This window comes from Bos taurus, chromosome 21 (assembly GCF_002263795.3).
Source record: "Bos taurus isolate L1 Dominette 01449 registration number 42190680 breed Hereford chromosome 21, ARS-UCD2.0, whole genome shotgun sequence".
Taxonomy (NCBI): Eukaryota; Metazoa; Chordata; class Mammalia; order Artiodactyla; family Bovidae; genus Bos; species Bos taurus.
This window is the reverse complement of record NC_037348.1, coordinates 9,471,053-9,489,241: the sequence shown is the minus strand read 5'-3', so window position 1 is coordinate 9,489,241 and position 18,189 is coordinate 9,471,053.

Below are 18,189 nucleotides of genomic sequence, written 5' to 3'. Positions count from 1 at the left end.
ACCCTGTTTCAAGACAGCATGCAAGATCAAGACCCTCACTTTCCTAAGCCCTTTCCAATATCCAACAGAAGCATAGACCTTATCACAAGCCTAGCTCAACACCCCCTCACTAAGAAATACCTTGTGTGTGCTTCTCTGTGCTCCAAAGAGTTAATACAACTTGGACTACAGGTATATTCCCTGTGCCTTTGGCTGAGACATTAAAACAATACACAGTATATATAACTTTTTTTTAAACAAAATAAGGCTCATGCTTAGAGCTATTTTATAAAAATTCTCAATTTTATCAGTCTTTGTAAAGACACTGTTTTAGTATCCTATCATATATATGTTATTCACTTTGAAAATATATAAAATGTAAGTATTATACAAACTGTTATGCTTGCCAATTCATAAAATATGCTACAAAATTTTCTACTTTTTCTCCCCAACTTTATTGAGACATATCGGCATATAACTTAAAGTGTACAACGGAGTGATCTGATACATCTACAGTTGTCCCTTGGTATTCTCAGGGGACTGGTTTAAGGACCCACTAAAGACACCAAAATTCAAAGAGACTCCATCCCTTATATGAGCCACCTTGGTGGCTCAGACAGTAAAGAATCTGCCTGCAATGCAGGAGACCTGGGCTTGATCCCTGAATTGGAAAGATCCCCTGGAGAAGGGAACGGCTACCCACCCCAGTATTCTTGCCTGGAGAATTCCATGGACAGAGGAGCCTGGCAGGCTCCAGTCCATGGGGCCGCAAAGAGCCCTTATTTAAAATGACACATTATTTGCATATAACTTAAGAACATTCCCCCTTATACTCTAAATCATCTCTAGATTGAAAATAATAATGAAAAAAATCTAAATGCTATGTAAATAGTTGCAAATACAAATGTTGTCTATGTGTGGCAAATTCAAGTTTTGCTTTTTGAACCTTTCTGGAATTATTTTTGATCTTTGGTTGATTGAATCATGAATGCAGAACCACGAAGAGTTGATTGTATATATATGTCCGAAGAGTCAGACACAACTGAGTCACCGAATTGAACGGAACTGATATATCTATTCTGGGAAATGATTACCACAATAAGGTTAGTTAACCTCCATTTCCTATATTATTATCACTTATATGTGTGTGGTGATAATATTTAAGATCTACCTTTTAAAAAACTTTCAGTATATAATGCAGTGCTATTAATTATAGTCCTCAAGCTATGCATTTAGATGCCCAGAATTTACTTATCACTGGAAATTTGTACACTTTGACCAGTATTTCTCCAATTCTCCCACCCTCCCACCTCCTGGCAACCATCAATCTACTCTATTTCTGTGAGTTTTTTGTTTTTTTTTTTTAGATTTCACAAGTAAGTGGAAACATGCAATATCACAAAATTTTCTTAATATAGTTTTATTCATGCAACAACTCTGTAAGGTAAGTATTACATATATTATATATATATATATATATAACCACACAAGTAGTTTTCTCATTTAAAAAAATGAGTAGTAGTTAAAAAAAATTACAGCATAAAATGTAGTTAAAAAAAATTACAGCAACTGATAAGGATTGGGCTTCATTCTGTGTAATTTAGTGTTGTTGATGCTGTTCAATCAAACTTTTCTCCTTACTTTAAAATTCTTCAGGATCTAGCTTGCCTTTTTGTACACGCTATGTATTAACATCTTTGTTATATTATTATAGCTTTATTGGTGGCTCATAAATCTGGTATTTCATAAACCTGATCATTCCTTTGCAAAGGTTTAAGATCTCAAGTGTGGCAATATGATTGGTTGCATTATGTGAGCAGTGTAGAGGTTAAGAGAATAGACTTGGGTGTCTAAAACAGCTCAGGTTAGAATCCTGGTTCTACTAAGGCTTGGCTGGCCTTGGACATTTTTTAAAACATATTTGTGCCTTAGTTACTCATATATAAGAATAGAGTTAGTGGCATTTTTTCACAAGATTGTTGCTATATTAATTAATTTAAAAATATGCATCTGTTTAATATAGTAAAATTTTCCATTTGGGGCAGAAAATTCTATTTCAGAAGTCATTGTAAATTGTCTCATAGCTAATCACCAGTTCAGTCTAGTAGTTCAAAAATTATTCCTGGAATTCTACATCCCACGTGTAATTACATTTACCAAGTGACTCAGCTGCCTCTCAGGTTCATCAGTTCAGTTCAGTTCAGTCGCTCAGTCGTGTCCGACTCTTTGCAACCCCATGAATCGCAGCACACCAGGCCTCCCTGTCCATCACCAACTCCCCAAGTTCACTGAGACTCATGTCCATCAAGTCAGTGATGCCATCCAGCCATCTCATCCTCTGTCGTCCCCTTCTCCTCCTGCCCCCAATCCCTCCCAGCATCAGAGTCTTTTCTGATGAGTCAACTCTTCGCATGAGGTGGCCAAAGTACTGGAGTTTCAGCTTTAGCATCATTCCTTCCAAAGAAATCCCAGGGCTGATCTCCTTCAGGATAGACTGGTTGGATCTCCTTGCAGTCCAAGGGACTCTCAAGAGTCTTCTCCAACACCACAGTTAAAAAGTATCAGTTCTTAGGTGCTCAGTTTCCTTCACAGTCCAACTCTCACATCCAAACATGACTACTGGAAAAACCACAGCCTTGACTAGACGGACCTTTGTTGGCAAAGTAATGTCTCAGGTTCATATCTCCATCCAAAGAAGGAACATAAATGTCCACTTGCCACAGGACAAGAGTCACATTATTTCTGAGACCTTAGATCCTGAAACAGTGAAGTAAGTGAAAATATTAGTCACTCAGTAGTGTCCAACTCTTTGGGATCCCATGGACTAGAATCTGCCAAGTTCCTCTGTCCTTAGGATTTTCCAGGCAAGAATACAAGAGTGGGTAACCATTCTCCTCCAGAGGATCTTCTGAACCCAGATATAAAACCCAGATCTCCTGCATTGCAAGCAAAATCTTAATCATCTCAGCTACCAGCTGAGAAGCCCCAGCTCCTCTACAAGTCCTGAATGAAACTGTCTAAATAAAGGAGTCCAAGATGAGTCCCAGCGTTCCTCCACTGTGGGTGCAGTACTGGGATGCACTCACAAATTAAGATAAATAGAGAAAGATAAATGACAACAAATCATTTTTTCAGGCTCAAGTAGTGTTCTAGTGCTTGCTGGAGGAATACGTTGGTACAAACATTGGGCTTAGTGCTGATTTCAACATTTCTTATTTTTAATTAATGAACTTTAAACGTATTAGAATTATGTCACACAATCAAGCCCTGTTTTCAATGTCACATTAAAAGAACTATTTGAAGGATATGAGTCTTGGGAAATAATAACACTTAGGTATTAAGTTAATCCTAAAAGCTAATCCTCACCTTAAGTTATGCTCATTAAATATAGTTCAGAGAAGTAAAGAAAGTTTAGTGTTATTTGTAGTACTCTATATAATTGACCTCCATTTATATGAAGCAAGAGAGTCAGGTTTTTTTTTTTTTTTTTTTTTAATGTGTGTTACTACCTGTAAAACATCCTATGTGGGATTTTGAAATAAAATATTAAAGGGAAAATCAAGGAAAAATGTAAAAATAGGTTCATTTAAAGGATGATGACAAATTACACAATCATGATGGTACATTTCATTTATTTATGTTACCAAACAGATTTTGTCTCTGACCCCCAAAGCCTACAATACCTTCACTTCCAACCTCCATGTCCAGGCCAGGTACACACTGCGAGCAAAGACCAGTTCTGATGCAGGAAGAGAGCACATATGCTGTAGATGCTGGTGTTGTGTTTTGATGGTCATAATGTTCACTGTATAGATATATATTTTTTATATACATGGTTGTGTGTATGCATATATATATATAATGTATTTTTAGGTTGTGTATATAGCGTTAGCTTTATAAACTTGAAAATTGAAACAATTAATGACTTGGCCAATGTCATGTACCTAGAAAGTCATAGGACTTGACATTTCAATGCCCAGAAACAGGAATTACTTACCGTAAATAGAGCATTATTTCCAATAATCCTGGAAAACTTGATTGCATTATTCATGTAAATAAAAGAATTTTATAACTAGAATAACCAGTTAAATAGTTTATTAAATTTCTATTGAGACTATTAAATAAAATAGCCAGGGTGTTCATCCAAAGCTTTTTTTTTCTTTCCCTTTTGCACTGTCTGACAAAAATGAAGAGATTTTCCTTACTCTACTCCCTTCTGCCTTGAATAGAGTAAAGCCTTTTGCCTGGAAAACAGTTAGCCTAAGAAGGCAGTCTTCTGAGGCCAAAAACTTTGCCGAAGGCCCTGAAAGAGTGAGGCCTCTTTATTTTGTATTAAAGAAATTGCTATAATAAATGCAATACTACAAGTCCTCAATTTAACCATTAGAGCTTTCCCTCACTTTACTCAAAGGAAATAATTTTCCATGAGCAAAGTACTTTAGTGAACCCTTGTTTATTTGAAGACTATTTTTCAAGTCTATAGACTCTGAAAAGAAACCAGTTTATGAAGAGTAAATATTTTTAAAACTATGAAATACAGGAATTGTGAGAAATGAAGGAGTCTGGTGACCTGCATGTCCTGCCTCACTGGGGAACATGGGGCGCATTGCCATGCAAGGATGATGGGGGGTGTGGATGTGCCAGGGAACCCAAGGATTGCAGGGCCACCAGAAGTCAGGAGAAAGGGGTGGGACAGATTCTCCTCCAAGCCTCTAGGAGGAACCAACCTGCGCACACCTTGATCCTGAACGTCTAGCCTCCTAAGCTGTGAGAGAACACATTTCTGTTGTTTTAGGTCATCACGTTTGCGGTACTTTTGTGGGTGGCCCTGGGAAACTAATGTACTCATTTAAGACATCAAAATTTTTCCTTATTCTTTGTGGGAAAAATCTTGAAAACTGAAAATATCAATGGTCTTCAATTTCTTATTTGTCTCTAATAACTAAAATCTAATAGACGACGTTACTGTTCTTGATTCTATATAATAATGTCTTTTATTAAATATGGCTGAAGTGTAATTTGTACACTCAGACAAGCCACATTTCCATTTTGTAAGTCTTGATGTCACTTAGGAATTTGGAAATTATCAGGAAATCAATTAAAGCACAGGTTTACAAATTTGGAATGATAATTCGTAGAGCAATGGGATTTAATACAAAATATCCAATATTCCATACTTAACACTCTGTATTAAAGACAGGTAGCCAACTCAGCTGAGGGGATTTCTGCACTGTGTAGCTGTGATACTGGGGGACTCGGGAGACTCTAGAACCCTCCTATGGGAATGGAAATATGTGCTCCCCAATTTTAGCCATGAGAACTTGAATAAGTTAATTAACCTCTCTATGCCTCAATTCCCATTTTCATAAATATGGAAATAATAGCTGTCTCATTGGATGGTGTGGTTTAAATGAGTAAGAACATGTAAATCACTTAAGGACAGTGTCCAGCTTGGATTAAGCTTTGATATTTAATATTATTGGAGTGATGATATAAGTTACTTTCAACTGTAAAAGTGGATGAAACTGCTTTAATTAACCTGGATGATATAATCTAAATGTCTGGGGTAAACTGAAGCATAGGATAACGGAAATGTTAATAGTTCTATGAGCTTCCCTGATGGTTCAGTTGATCAAGAATCCACCTGCAAAGCAGGAGACCCCGGTTTGATACCTGGGTTGGAAAGATCCCCTGAAGAAAGGAATGACAACCCACTGCAGTATCCTTGCCTGGAGAATATCATGGAAAGAGGAGCCTGGAAGGCTATAGTCCATGAATCACAGAGTCGAAAACGACTGAACAATTTTCACAAAACAAAATCATGGCCTGAAAAAGTTCATCACAAAGGGCCTAATATAATTTTGAATAATTTTTAATGAACTTACCTAGAAAGTCTTTATGGATTTCCAAGTCTACAGTTGCTTCTGTAATTCTGAAATCTAAACAGCTCTGAACCCCCAAAGTTGTGAAAGCTTGTTGATTACTTTCTTTTGTTTTTCATAAAACTGTGAACTTAACCTGGACAACTTTTTGTCTTTAATTATTCTGCTTAGAAATAACACTATTATATTCCATGGCCTGAAATATTAATGTATTCAATACAAGGGACAGTAGAGTTTAGATGCACTGTTTTTCCTTTCTAAAATCGAAATATTCTAAATTCAAAACATACCTGTCTGCAAAGTTTTCTGCCAAGAAAATGTAGATTTGTGTTTATTTAAACTCAACCAAATATTGTTAAAATTCTATTCCACATACTGACCGATTTATTAGGCATTTTAACATGCAGTAATAGATATAGTCCGTGTGTGCAGATAAGAAGTAATACTGGAGGAGAGAAACACATCAGCTTTCATCTGTGATATGAAGCACATTGTCTGATTGTTCAGTGGAAACACAAACTCTAAAGTTTGGACATGAGAACTTATCCGGGAGGGCTACTGGAAAGAGAAGATATTTGTCCCAAGGTTTGAAAGGTGACTCGGATTTTATTAAACAAAAACGTAGAAGAGGGTACTTTTGATCTCAAGGGCTGTAACATATTTGACATGTTCAAGGCATGCCAAGTGGAGTGACCAAAGCAAAGAATGATGACAGGAGGCAGTAAAATCTACTGAAAAGTTAAATTTCTGATGCCTGAGGAGAGAAATATTATTTTAACTCTTTTAAAAGATAATTCTTTCCCCTGTTATTAAGGAATGAAAAAGACAGCTTTAGGTAGACATTCTGTGTGAAATATTTCTTTTCCAAAAAAAATTGTGTTTTCTGAAAGACAGAATATGGCATTTCTGATTTGATATTTTGAGATCACAGAGAGAGTTAACAAGCAGACAGAACCTTAAAGCCTGTGGGCAATGTCACTTCATGGAAGATATGGGATACTGAATCTAGAGCTTTGTCCCTCAGGATGGCGAGATTGTAGAGTAATGAACTCATCTGCTGCTGTGATCAGTGTAAGTCAGTCTTTGAAGACCAGGAGGTAGCTTTATGTTTCTCTAAGGGTTAGAGTATCCCTCTCCTAGCTGTGAGCACGGTGTGTAGAGTAGGAGGTGATTTTTCTCTTCTATCGGGGAAATATGGACGTGGGCAGCCCAGGTAGCCTTACCACCGCAGGTGCCAGCATCTCATAGAGTGTAAGCTGAGCGGATGAGGGAGACCAAGACACTTCATGTATTAGCTGAACTTCTTTGGGTTTTAAGAATTGGGAAACAACTTAAACTAGCATTAATAAAAGTAACAATTGTGGGTATGACCTTTGAATATTGAGCGTAGAACTCAAACATCTCAAAGAATCCCAAAGCTGTGTGCTATATGACCTCAGAAGGGATTGCCATGGGGAACCAGCAAGCCCAGACAACATTTTCTTCCTATTACTTGTCTCTCAGTTGTCTGCATCGACTTTTTTCTTTTGTCAAGGCAAACTGAATGTCTCTGCTCCTCACTTCTCAGCCTTCATGGCAGAAGATGACTATGTCCAAATTGCACGTTTCTCACTGCAAGACAAAGGACTAAGTCATCTTCTCTGCAGTCTATGCCCCCAATTCAGAGAATTAACTGATTAGTTCAGCCAAGTCGGCCCTGGTGGAAACCCCTGGACTAGTCAGCACTGGCCTGGTGCCTGTAGAGTAAGGTGGAATCACATAATAAAACTGTGAGTTCACACACATGTCAGACAGTCAGAGGAAGCAGAGCATTTGCAGTGGTCAGAGATCTAGAAAGACATCTTGAAAATATCGTGCAGTGGTCAGAGATCTAGAAAGACATCTTGAAAATATCTTGCAGTGGTCAGAGATCTAGAAAGACGTCTTGAAAATATCTTGCAGTGGTCAGAGATCTAGAAAGACATCTTGAAAATATCAACTCAAATTATTTTATTAAATTCTTTGGTTCTTTGGATGGTATGGGGGAAGTAATAGCAAAAATACCGTTTATCTTTTGCCAGGTTCTCACTCTGTGTGTAAGTAACCTGTTGGGCAAAGTTGGTGTCAACACCCGTTTTGGTGGCAGACGGACCTGGGTGCCACTCTGGCTCTATAATTTTGAGATGTGTATTTCTGACTAAGTTCCTTAGTCCCTTCTGGTCTCTCAGTCTTCTCAATTGTAAAATGAAAATGATCACACCAACCATACATGTTTGCAACATGTATAAAACAGAAAAGTACAAATAAAACAAGCAACATAGTAAGTACAGTACCTGAAAAAAAGGAGGTGCTCGATAGTATTGTTTATTTAGCATATCCACCATTATTAAAGTAAGTTGTTGCGCCAAACCCATTATTAACACCGGTGTCGCATTGATTGATATCCCCATGGTCAACCTGTCAGGTCCACATATTCTAATGAGATGTTGTGTTTGGATCAAGCTAACTCTACTGCTCATCTATCTTGCTACAACATTTTTCCACATACAAAGGAAAAACTGCAATGAAATGGAAAATTCACGTTGGCAGGTAAACAGAGGACATCATTCATATTATTTGATTAAATATTATTTTAAAAGTCAAAAGCATGTTGTCAAAATTCATCTAGAAACAAGAATTCCCAATTCATATTGACTCACTGACATTATCATCAAGGGCTCAAGTATGAGCCTTTGCCAGATGAGCTCAATCCAGAGCAAGAAGGAGGTAACTGGGAGTAAAAACTTTTTAATTTTTTAAAATTCATTTTGTATTGAGGTATAACCCTTAAAATACAATAAAACTGTGAGACTGAAAAGAGGAAATATTTGAAAAGTTGGGCGAGGCTGTGTTGTGGTCGTTTCAGGTAAACAGTGAAGGGACTCAGCCATACACATACAAGTATCCATTTTCTCCCAAACTCCCCTCCCACCCAGGCTGCCACATAACATTGAGCAGAGTTCCACGTGCTAGACAGTAAGTCCTTGTTGGTTATCCATTTTAAATACAGCAGTGTGCATATTTCTATCCCAAACTCCCTAACTTTCCCTTCACCCCATCCTTCTTTAAAGGGAAAATGCCTTTTACACCCAAGAAGCTTTGCGCTGTCACTCCCTACCCCCCAAAAAAACGAAAGACGAAGAAGAGTAAAAGACAACATAAGGCATAACTAGTGGCTTCTGTTTGCTTTGTGCTCCAGGACGCGGTCAGGACAAGTCATCAGGTCTCAGAGTGAATTTTCTAGTTACCGTGGATGATGCATTGGGTCGACTGTGGTGACGGATTGTTGGTATTAGTAGGCCTGAGTGTGATTAATAAGGCTGCTCTGTATCTGACAGAGTGGGAATGGCACCACTAAAATTGAATGGAGGCAATCCTACTAAAATCTGTTAGGGATGCTCCTTGGGGAAAAAAAAAAAAAGTACAGGGGAAGTACCAGGAGTAGAAGCATCAGTTCACCAGCTGTAGCCACATAGATCAAAGCAAGATGGCAAGGTCTCACTAAACAGAAGAACCTTCTGCTTCTCACTTGGTCTTCTTAACAATGAACAAGCTAGATTCCTTCCCTTCTTCCACAGAGGCATACATTTATTTATAGCAGGACTGTGTATGTACCAGTGTATATATTTGTGTGAACTGTTACCTGTGTGGATGGGAGAAGAAAATCAAACCAATAATACATTTGAGTACATTTTTGTTTTTAAAAGGTGTCAAGTGACAGATTTAAAGTAGAGAGAGAGAGGGCAAGAGAGAGGGAGAGAAGGAGTCAATCTTTAGTCTATTAGCAGATGTGTTTAACATTTAGATACTAGAGCCAGGGTTTCATATGACGCAAGATGAAAATATATTTTCTTATGACAATATATCTTTCATCACCATTAAAATACAATAAAACTGTATGGCGGAAAAGAGGAAATATTTGAAAAGTTGAGTGAAGCTGTGTCATATATTTAGAGTTAGTATCTGAGAGTTATGTTTCTGATTAAGGCTGTATCAGGAGACTTAAAAGGAGTAAAATATACCTTTGGACATCTCTCTGAGCTTCAGAAAATGGAATGTGTGCTTCTAAAATCAAAGGCAACTGTTTTTATTGATAGTCTATCTGGAAGGACTATCAGCACAGAGCCTGCTACTTTGCTGGAGGGCAGAGTAGTGGGGCCTTAAAAGGTGCTATTACTGATCAATTGCCTTGTATAATCAATGTGGACTTTTGAGAAATGTCAATACTATCTCTATGCAATTGCCCCTCAGGGGTGGTGGAGTCTTGTAGAGCAAAACCTTTAGTGACAACATTATCATTCATAATGAGGATCTACAAGATGCTAGATGAGTTTCTATTTGTTCTAGATAAAGTAAACACAACTTTATTTGTCTAGAACTTTAATTCTAAGCAGACTTTCTGGAATATTTTCCTTTCATAGATAATTACTATTTTATTATGTCTACTTAATCTGTTTTTTAAATTGCAGTTAGGATAATTTAGCAATGGAATTAGTCTATACCTATATGACACTTTACAACTTACTACTTTGTATATGTAATTTCATTTGAGTGTCATAACTTTTCAAAATATGTTGGGCTCTTCTAATATTTACATGCATCCCCTCCCAAGTTATTGAAGTCTTGGAGAAGGAATGGAGAAAAGTTGAAGATTTGTATGCTCAGAGATGGGAATAATCTAAGATTTGGAAGTTGTTTCAAGGGTAAATTAAATAATGGGAGAAGTAAGATTTTAATTCTATATATTTTCATCTTTCAACTGGTTATTTCACAGTTTTATAGATGGAATTCATATTTTGCTTAATGATGGAGCTTTGATGCTAACTCATTGTACCTGGGGTATAATATTTTCTTATAGATCTAGCATGTTTAATAAAAATTTTATGCTTATTATTCAATCATAAAGGAAATTAACCCTGAATATTCATTGGAAGGACTGATGCTGAAGCTGAAGCTCCAGTACTTTGGCCACGTGATGCAAAGAACGAACTCATTGGAAAAGACCCTGTTGCTGGGAAAGATTGAAGGCAGGAGGGAAGGGCTGGCAGAGGATGAGATGATTAGATAGCATCACTGACCCAACGGACATGAATTTGAGCACACTTTGGGAAATACTGGAGGACAGAGGAGCCTGGTGTGCAGCAGTCCATGGGATCACAAAGAGTCAAACACAACTTAGCAACTGAACAGCAACTTATTATTCACTTATTTGTTCATCTATTTGTGAACACAATTATAAACCTCATTCTAGTCAAATACAACCCTTCCTAACAGTAAGAACAGACCAAATCCACAAGAGAGCAACATGCAGCGGACGGTTTTTATTAAACACCAGTTTTAAAGATATAAGCAGATTCTGCCAAAAAGTTGTCTGTGTATCAAACTGAGGTATGCACTCATTTTTTAAACACATTTATGTGTTTTATCAAATCTACAATAGTTGATATGTATTTAATGCTCCAAGTGATATACAGATTTACTTTAAATTTTTTAAATAAAGGTATTAAAAGCATGATTCTAAAAAAATTTAAAAATACCTACCTACCATACACCAATTATCAATCAGTGTCTATACTTATAAATTAAATCCTTGATTTCCATGTCAGTACTAAATGCTGATGCACCCTCATGCTACAGTTATCACGAAAGCAACTCGACTCTGCTAACCCTCAGGGATTTACTATATACACAGGAGAAGAAGCTGGAAGGTAGAGCACACGAGGTGACCACCAGTCTCACTCTGGTCCCCTTCTATGCACCCACCATGGTGACCCAGGCATGCTGAGGCGGAGGTACTATGTGTAAATCTGGAAGAGACTTGGTCCGAGTGTCCAAGGTGGTCAGCATGTTTATTCCAATCTAGGTGAGTGTATAAGCTGGTCTTAGTGTCACCGGGAACAGACCCACACCTGTGCAAAGGCTAACCTATTTTCTCTTTTTTTCCCTACATCACAATCCCTTAAATATGCCCACAGCTGTGCTGGCTTAACAGAAATCAAGACAAAAGCCACAGACGCAAAATCAGAGAACCAACATGAGTTAGAAAAGCCCAACATGGCGACAGTTAACTGCTCTGAACCAGTTCCAGTCCGACCAGGAGGCCAGCACCTGTGCAGATGAGACTCAATGTTCAGAAGCTGCATTTTTGCCTCATTACCATGCTAAGATCGCTGCCCAAATGGAAGACTTGCACTTTCCTAGACACGACTAGTGCTGTGTGCAAAGGAGTACAAAGTGCTGTGCATGTTCTGGTTGTTTCTGGAAATTTCAACCCCCTTGCCAGAATGCTGGTGGCATACTCACCTCTTCTTACAAGTTTCCCGCTTCCTTCTTTCAGGGGGAAGGGGTCTTTAAAGGACTAGCTCTCCTTTCTCCATCCTCGAGCTACAAATAGAATGTCTGCCACTTCCTTCCTTCGGGGGAAGGGGTCTGTACAGGACTAGCCTTCCCTTCCCCATCAGCCAGTTACAAGTAAAGTTTCTGCTCCACTTTCCTGAACCTGGTTTCATTCAATTGGCGCATGTGGCACCAGGCAAGAAAAGGTTCAGTTGCGGTCCCAGTCCATCTGAGAAGGTCGGTAACGATACTATTGGTCACCTATTTCTCTAAGGAAAAGTTTTCTTGGACAAAGTACTAATCCTCAAACAAGGAGTAGGATTCCAGGTTGATTTCTCCCATGTGGAGGTAAGGCAAATAGTGGAAGAGAGGCTGGTACGGAAACTCAAGCTCCCACTGTCCTTTCCATCTCCAAGTAACCTGCAACTTAGACTGTCACTGCCAAGGGCCTGCCCAGTGTTCATGCCACCACTTCTGACATGGTATGCAAATGCAGGGAATGGGAGCAGAGCCTAGTCTTAAAGGGTGCCTCCTCACCCCACAGGCAGCCCTCTTTGCCCCTGGACGTTTGGGCAGCAAGAGTCCCTGTGACATAGTTTAGGGACTGGTTGCCCATCAGCTTTAGAAAAATTGTTTTCTTTGGAGTTCTACCACTCATTGACTGAAAACTCTTGGACAAGTCACCTAAAGCTTTGAACTTTAATTTCTTCATCTTAAAAAAAAGTTAATAATAATAATACACTTTATTTTGTTGGAGGAAATAAGTATCATATTTTAAAACGAGTAAACTCCATAAGTGGAATCTATTAATTTATAATTAGCATGCATGTATAAAATGTTGACATTTATTTCTCCAAAGGTTAGTCTAGTATTTCCCCCCACTGGATGTTTGTTTGTTGCAGGAACCTACACCTAATAAACATGCATAAATAAATGTTGGGAAAATAAAGACATCCATCCTTGTGGGACCAAAGGCACACTTAACAATATATGCCATCAAATGTATTCCTATTAGATTTAATTCAGTCCTCCTCATTCCAAGTTTTATACTGTGCAACAAGTGGTTGAACTGATCATTAATTTCCTTGACCAAGTTTTTATTATTTATTATTATTATTGATTTTTTCCTATTATTTGTATAATTGTGCTTGGTTTTATTTGGCATATAGCTGACAGTTTTTGGATATTTTTAGGTCTTTATTTTGCCTTTGAGATCATGAGAAGCACTCTGTGTAATATGAAAGGATCTCTTTGTAAGGTGTGTTTTCATAACACCTAGAAAAAAATAACTTCTTAACTGGCTTGAAAGGACTAAAGCAATCCTGTTGAAATTGTGTCTGGAGTCCTGAAGAGCATCACTCTCTTCCATAAGTGCTGGCACTAGAATGGCCAGTTCAGTTCAGTTCAGTCACTCAGTACTGTCCGACTCTTTGTGATCCCATGGACTGCAGCACGCCAGGCATCCCTGTCCATCACGAACTCCTGGAGTCTACCCAAACCCATGTCCATTGAGTCAGTGATGCCATCCAACCATCTCATCCTCTTTTCTCCCCTTCTCCTCCTGCCCTCAATCTTTCCCAGCATCAGGGTCTTTTCAAATGAGTCAGCTCTTCACATCAGGTGGCCAAAGTATTGGAGTTTCAGCTTCAACATCAGTCCTTCCAGTGAACAACCAGAACTGATCTCCTTTACATCAGTTGGACTGATCTCCTTTACACTGGTTAGATCTCCTTGCAGTCCAAGGGACTCTCAAGAGTCTTCTCCAACACCACAGTTCAAAAGCATCAATTCTTTGGCACTCAGCTTTCTTCACAGTCCAACTCTCACATCCATACATGACCACAGGAAAAACCATTGCTTTGACTAGACGAACTTTTGTTGGCAAAGTAATGTCTCTGCTTTTTAATATGCTGTCTAGGTTGGTCATAGCTTTCCTTCCAAGGAGTAAGCGTCTTTTAATTTCATGGCTGCAGTCACCATCTGCAGTGATTTTGGGGCCTCCCAAAATAAAGTCAGCTACTGTTTCCACTGTTTCCCCATCTATTTCCCATGAAGTGATGGGACCAGATGCCATGATCTTCGTTTTCTGAATGTTGAGCTTTAAGCCAACTTTTTCACTCTACTCTTTCACTTTCATCAAGAGGCTCTTTAGTTCTTCTTCACTTTCTGCCATAAGGGTGATGTCATCTGCATATCTGAGGTTATTGGTATTTCTCCAGGAAATCTTGATTCCACCTTCTGTTTCTTCCAGCCCAGCATTTCTCATGATGTACTCTGCATAGAAGTTAAATAAGTAGGGTGATAATATACAGCCTTGATGTACTCCTTTTTCTATTTGGAACCAGTCTGTTGTTCCATGTCCAGTTCTAACTGTTGCTTCCTGACCTGCATGCAGGTTTCTCAAAAGGCAGGTCAAGTAGTCTGGTATTCCCATCTCTTTCAGAATTCTCCACAGTTTATTGTGATCCACACAGTCAAAGGCTTTGGCATAGTCAATAAAGCAGAAATAGATGTTTTTCTGGAACTCTTTTGCTTTTTCAATGATCCAGTGAATATTGGCAATTTGATCTCTGGTTCCTTTGCCTTTTCTAAATCTAGCTTGAACATCTGGAGTTTATGGTTCACGTATTGCTGAAGCCTGGCTTGGAGAATTTTGAGCATTCCTTTACTAGCATGTGAGATGAGTGCAATTGTGTGGTAATTTGAGCATTCTTTGGCATTGCCTTTCTTAGGGACTGGAATGAAAACTGACCTTTTCCAGTCCTGTGACCACTTCTGAGTTTTCCAAATTTGCTGACATATTGAGTGCAGGACTTTCAAAGCATCATCTTTCAGGATTTGAAATAGCTCAACTGTAATTCCATCACCTCCACTAGCTTTGTTCATAGTGATGCTTCCTAAGGCCCACTTGACTTTCAGTACTTGGACGCAATCTCAAAACCACAGAATGATCTCTGTTCGTTTCCAAGGCAAACCATTCAATATCATGATAACCAAGTCTATGTCCTGACCAGTAACGCTGAAAAAGTTGAAGTTGAACAGTTCTATGAAGACGTACAAGACTTTGTAGAACTAATATCCAAAAAAGATGCCCTTTTCATTTTAGGGACTGGAATGCAAAAGTAGGAAATAAAGAAAAACCTGGACTAACAGGCAAAATTGGCCTTGGAGTACAGAATGAAGCAGGGCAAAGGCTAATAGAGTTCTGCCAAGAGAACACACTGGTCATAGCAAATACCCTCTTCCAGCAATACAAGAGAAGACTCTACACATGGGCATCACCAGATGGTCAACACCAAAATCAGATTGATTATATTCTTTGCAGCCAAAGATAGAGAAGCTCTATACAGTCAGCAAAAACATGACCAGGAGCTGACTGTGGCTCAGATCATGAACTCCTTATTGCCAAATTCAGTATTAAATTGAAGAAAGTGGGAAAAACCACTAGACAATTTAGGTATGACCTAAATCAAATCCCTTATGATTATACTGTGGAAGTGAGAAATAGCTGCAAGGGACTAGATCTGATGGACAGAGTGCCTGATGAACTATGGATGGAGGTTCATTACATTGTACAGGAGACAGTGATCAAGACCATCCCCAAGAAAAAGAAATGCAAAAAAGCAAAATGGCTGTCTGGGGAGGCCTTACAAATAGCTGTGAAAAGAAGAGAAGTGAAAAGTAACGGAGAAAAGGAAAAATATACCCATTTGAATGCAGAGTTCCAAAGAATAGCAAGGAGAGATAAGAAAGCCTTCCTCAGCAATCAATGCAAAGAAATAGAGGAAAACAACAGAATGAGAAAGACTAGAGATCTCTTCAAGAAAATTAGAGATACCAAGAGAACATTTCATGCAAAGATGAACTCGATAAAGGACAGAAATGGTATGGATCTAACAGAAGCAGAAGGTATTAAGAAGACGTGGCAAGAATACACAGAAGAACTGTACAAAAAAGATCTTCACGACCCAGAATGGCCAAGGTGTACCTTTTTCATCTGGTCACCTGGGGACAGAGTCAGGATGAGGATACAAAAGTGTTGGTTTTTCAGTCCTTTAAACCTAATTGTCTTAACCAGAACAGTTAGAGGGTTTTCAGGAAGAGTCATCATGAGAACACAGTAACTCATTTCAAGTGTGGTATGTGGCGTTATGTGGGACACCACGGAATTGATTCTCCTGCAATTTCCTCCTTGCAAATTCATCCCTGGTTAAATTTTTGAGATGGTAATAGTACTGCTCTCAAAGTCTCAGTGGAAAGAAATGCTTATAATCAAGGATATGTTGCCTTTTTTCTAGGTCTGTGGACTGTATTTGTGAAGTTCTACCCCAAAAGGGCTCATTTTGTTCAAAGAAAGAAATCATTTTTAACATTCTCTGATATCAATTCATCTCTCATTTTCAACCAGTTCTGTTTATTGTTCATACTGATGTTACCCAGTATCAGAAATTTTCAGTACACAGCAAAAAAAAAAAAATTATTTAACACACACTAAAAAAAATAATCTGTCAAACTGTCAAAATGGGCATGAATCATTCCTAAAGCATTAGCTAGGGTGAGACAAGGGCCAAAAGAAATTGAATTAAAAAGGGAAGGAGAGGTCCTTAAATATCCACACTTAGGTTAAGAAAAAGATATATAGGAAAGGGAGGGGAAGTCTGTTGTATTGATGATCTGCATATGGTCCAGCTGAGCAAGAAGAGAGTATTACTATTAAGCTTTCTTTGATATAGTCACAGATTGCCAAGTGGAATAGTAGAATAATCCACTGGACAGATAAACAATAAAAGACATTCTTGAAACCCTGTTATTGTGCAAGATTCTCTTAAGAAACCTGGTGATAATTTGTCAAAATTGCTCTTAAAACAGTTGCATAACTGGATGGCCATAAGTGGACATACTGGGCTTCCCTGTTTCAGCAGTTAAGAATCCACCTGCCTATGCAAGAGACATGGGTTTGATCCCAGGGTCAGGAATATCCCCTGGAGAAGGAAATGGGCACCCACACTAGTATTCTTACCTGGGAATTCCCATAGACAGAGGAGCCCTGCAGGCTACAGTCCATGGGGCTCAAAAGAGTCAGACATGACTTAGTAACTAAACAACAGCAACAACAAGTGGATGTACCAGGAGCTAAAAACTTGCATCTCTGCCCAGAGCATAAGCACTGAAAGTTTGGAGACCTGAGAATTTTTATCATCATGTGTCTAAGACCACTGAGTTTATATCTAAGCATGTGAAAAATAAATAAATATAAAGCAAAACTTATTTTAAAAGGAAAGGGAAAAAATGTCTTTCTTAGGCAAGGGATCTGGTGGTGACATCTCTCAGGACCATTTTTAATAGGAAGTGAGAAAGCAAAACTCTTTTAGTGAACTAGACACAAAGCCAGTGGAGTGTGCTGAAATAAGCTGAATATGGCTGACCTTTGAGTTGGACACCAAGTTTTATGCCCCAGCAGATGTCAAAAGGTCCTTGAAATAAAGAGCTGACTGGGAAATCTCAGCAACAAAGAGTTGATGTTAGAGATGGAGAAGAAGGAAACAGGTAAGCCAAGGTGGGTCAAGAGTGGAGGGGGAGGACGTGGTCTTCAGCACCTGCCTGGGCAGCCTCTGTTGTTTCTGATGCAGTTTGAAAAGAAACAAAAGTAAAAATTTGATCCAAATGAAATGGGGCATTCTTTTTGTGTAACAGATTCATTTAACTCAACACTGCCCTTCAAACTTACATTCAGTGAAGAGATTCCGTATAGCTCTTGAATAGCTCAGTTTTACCTGTGTTGAGCACCAGATTCTAGTAGATTACATCTTGCTTCTTACTGCTCCTGAACGTCTCAACAGAGAATGACGTTAGCTGAGATGCTGGGACTGGAATTAACATCTTATTAAGGTGTCTATAGAGTCTGTGACATTAAAAAGAACATCAGACTTTCTTTTTTTTTCCCCAAGCAGTGCTGCTGACAGAGAGAAGGACT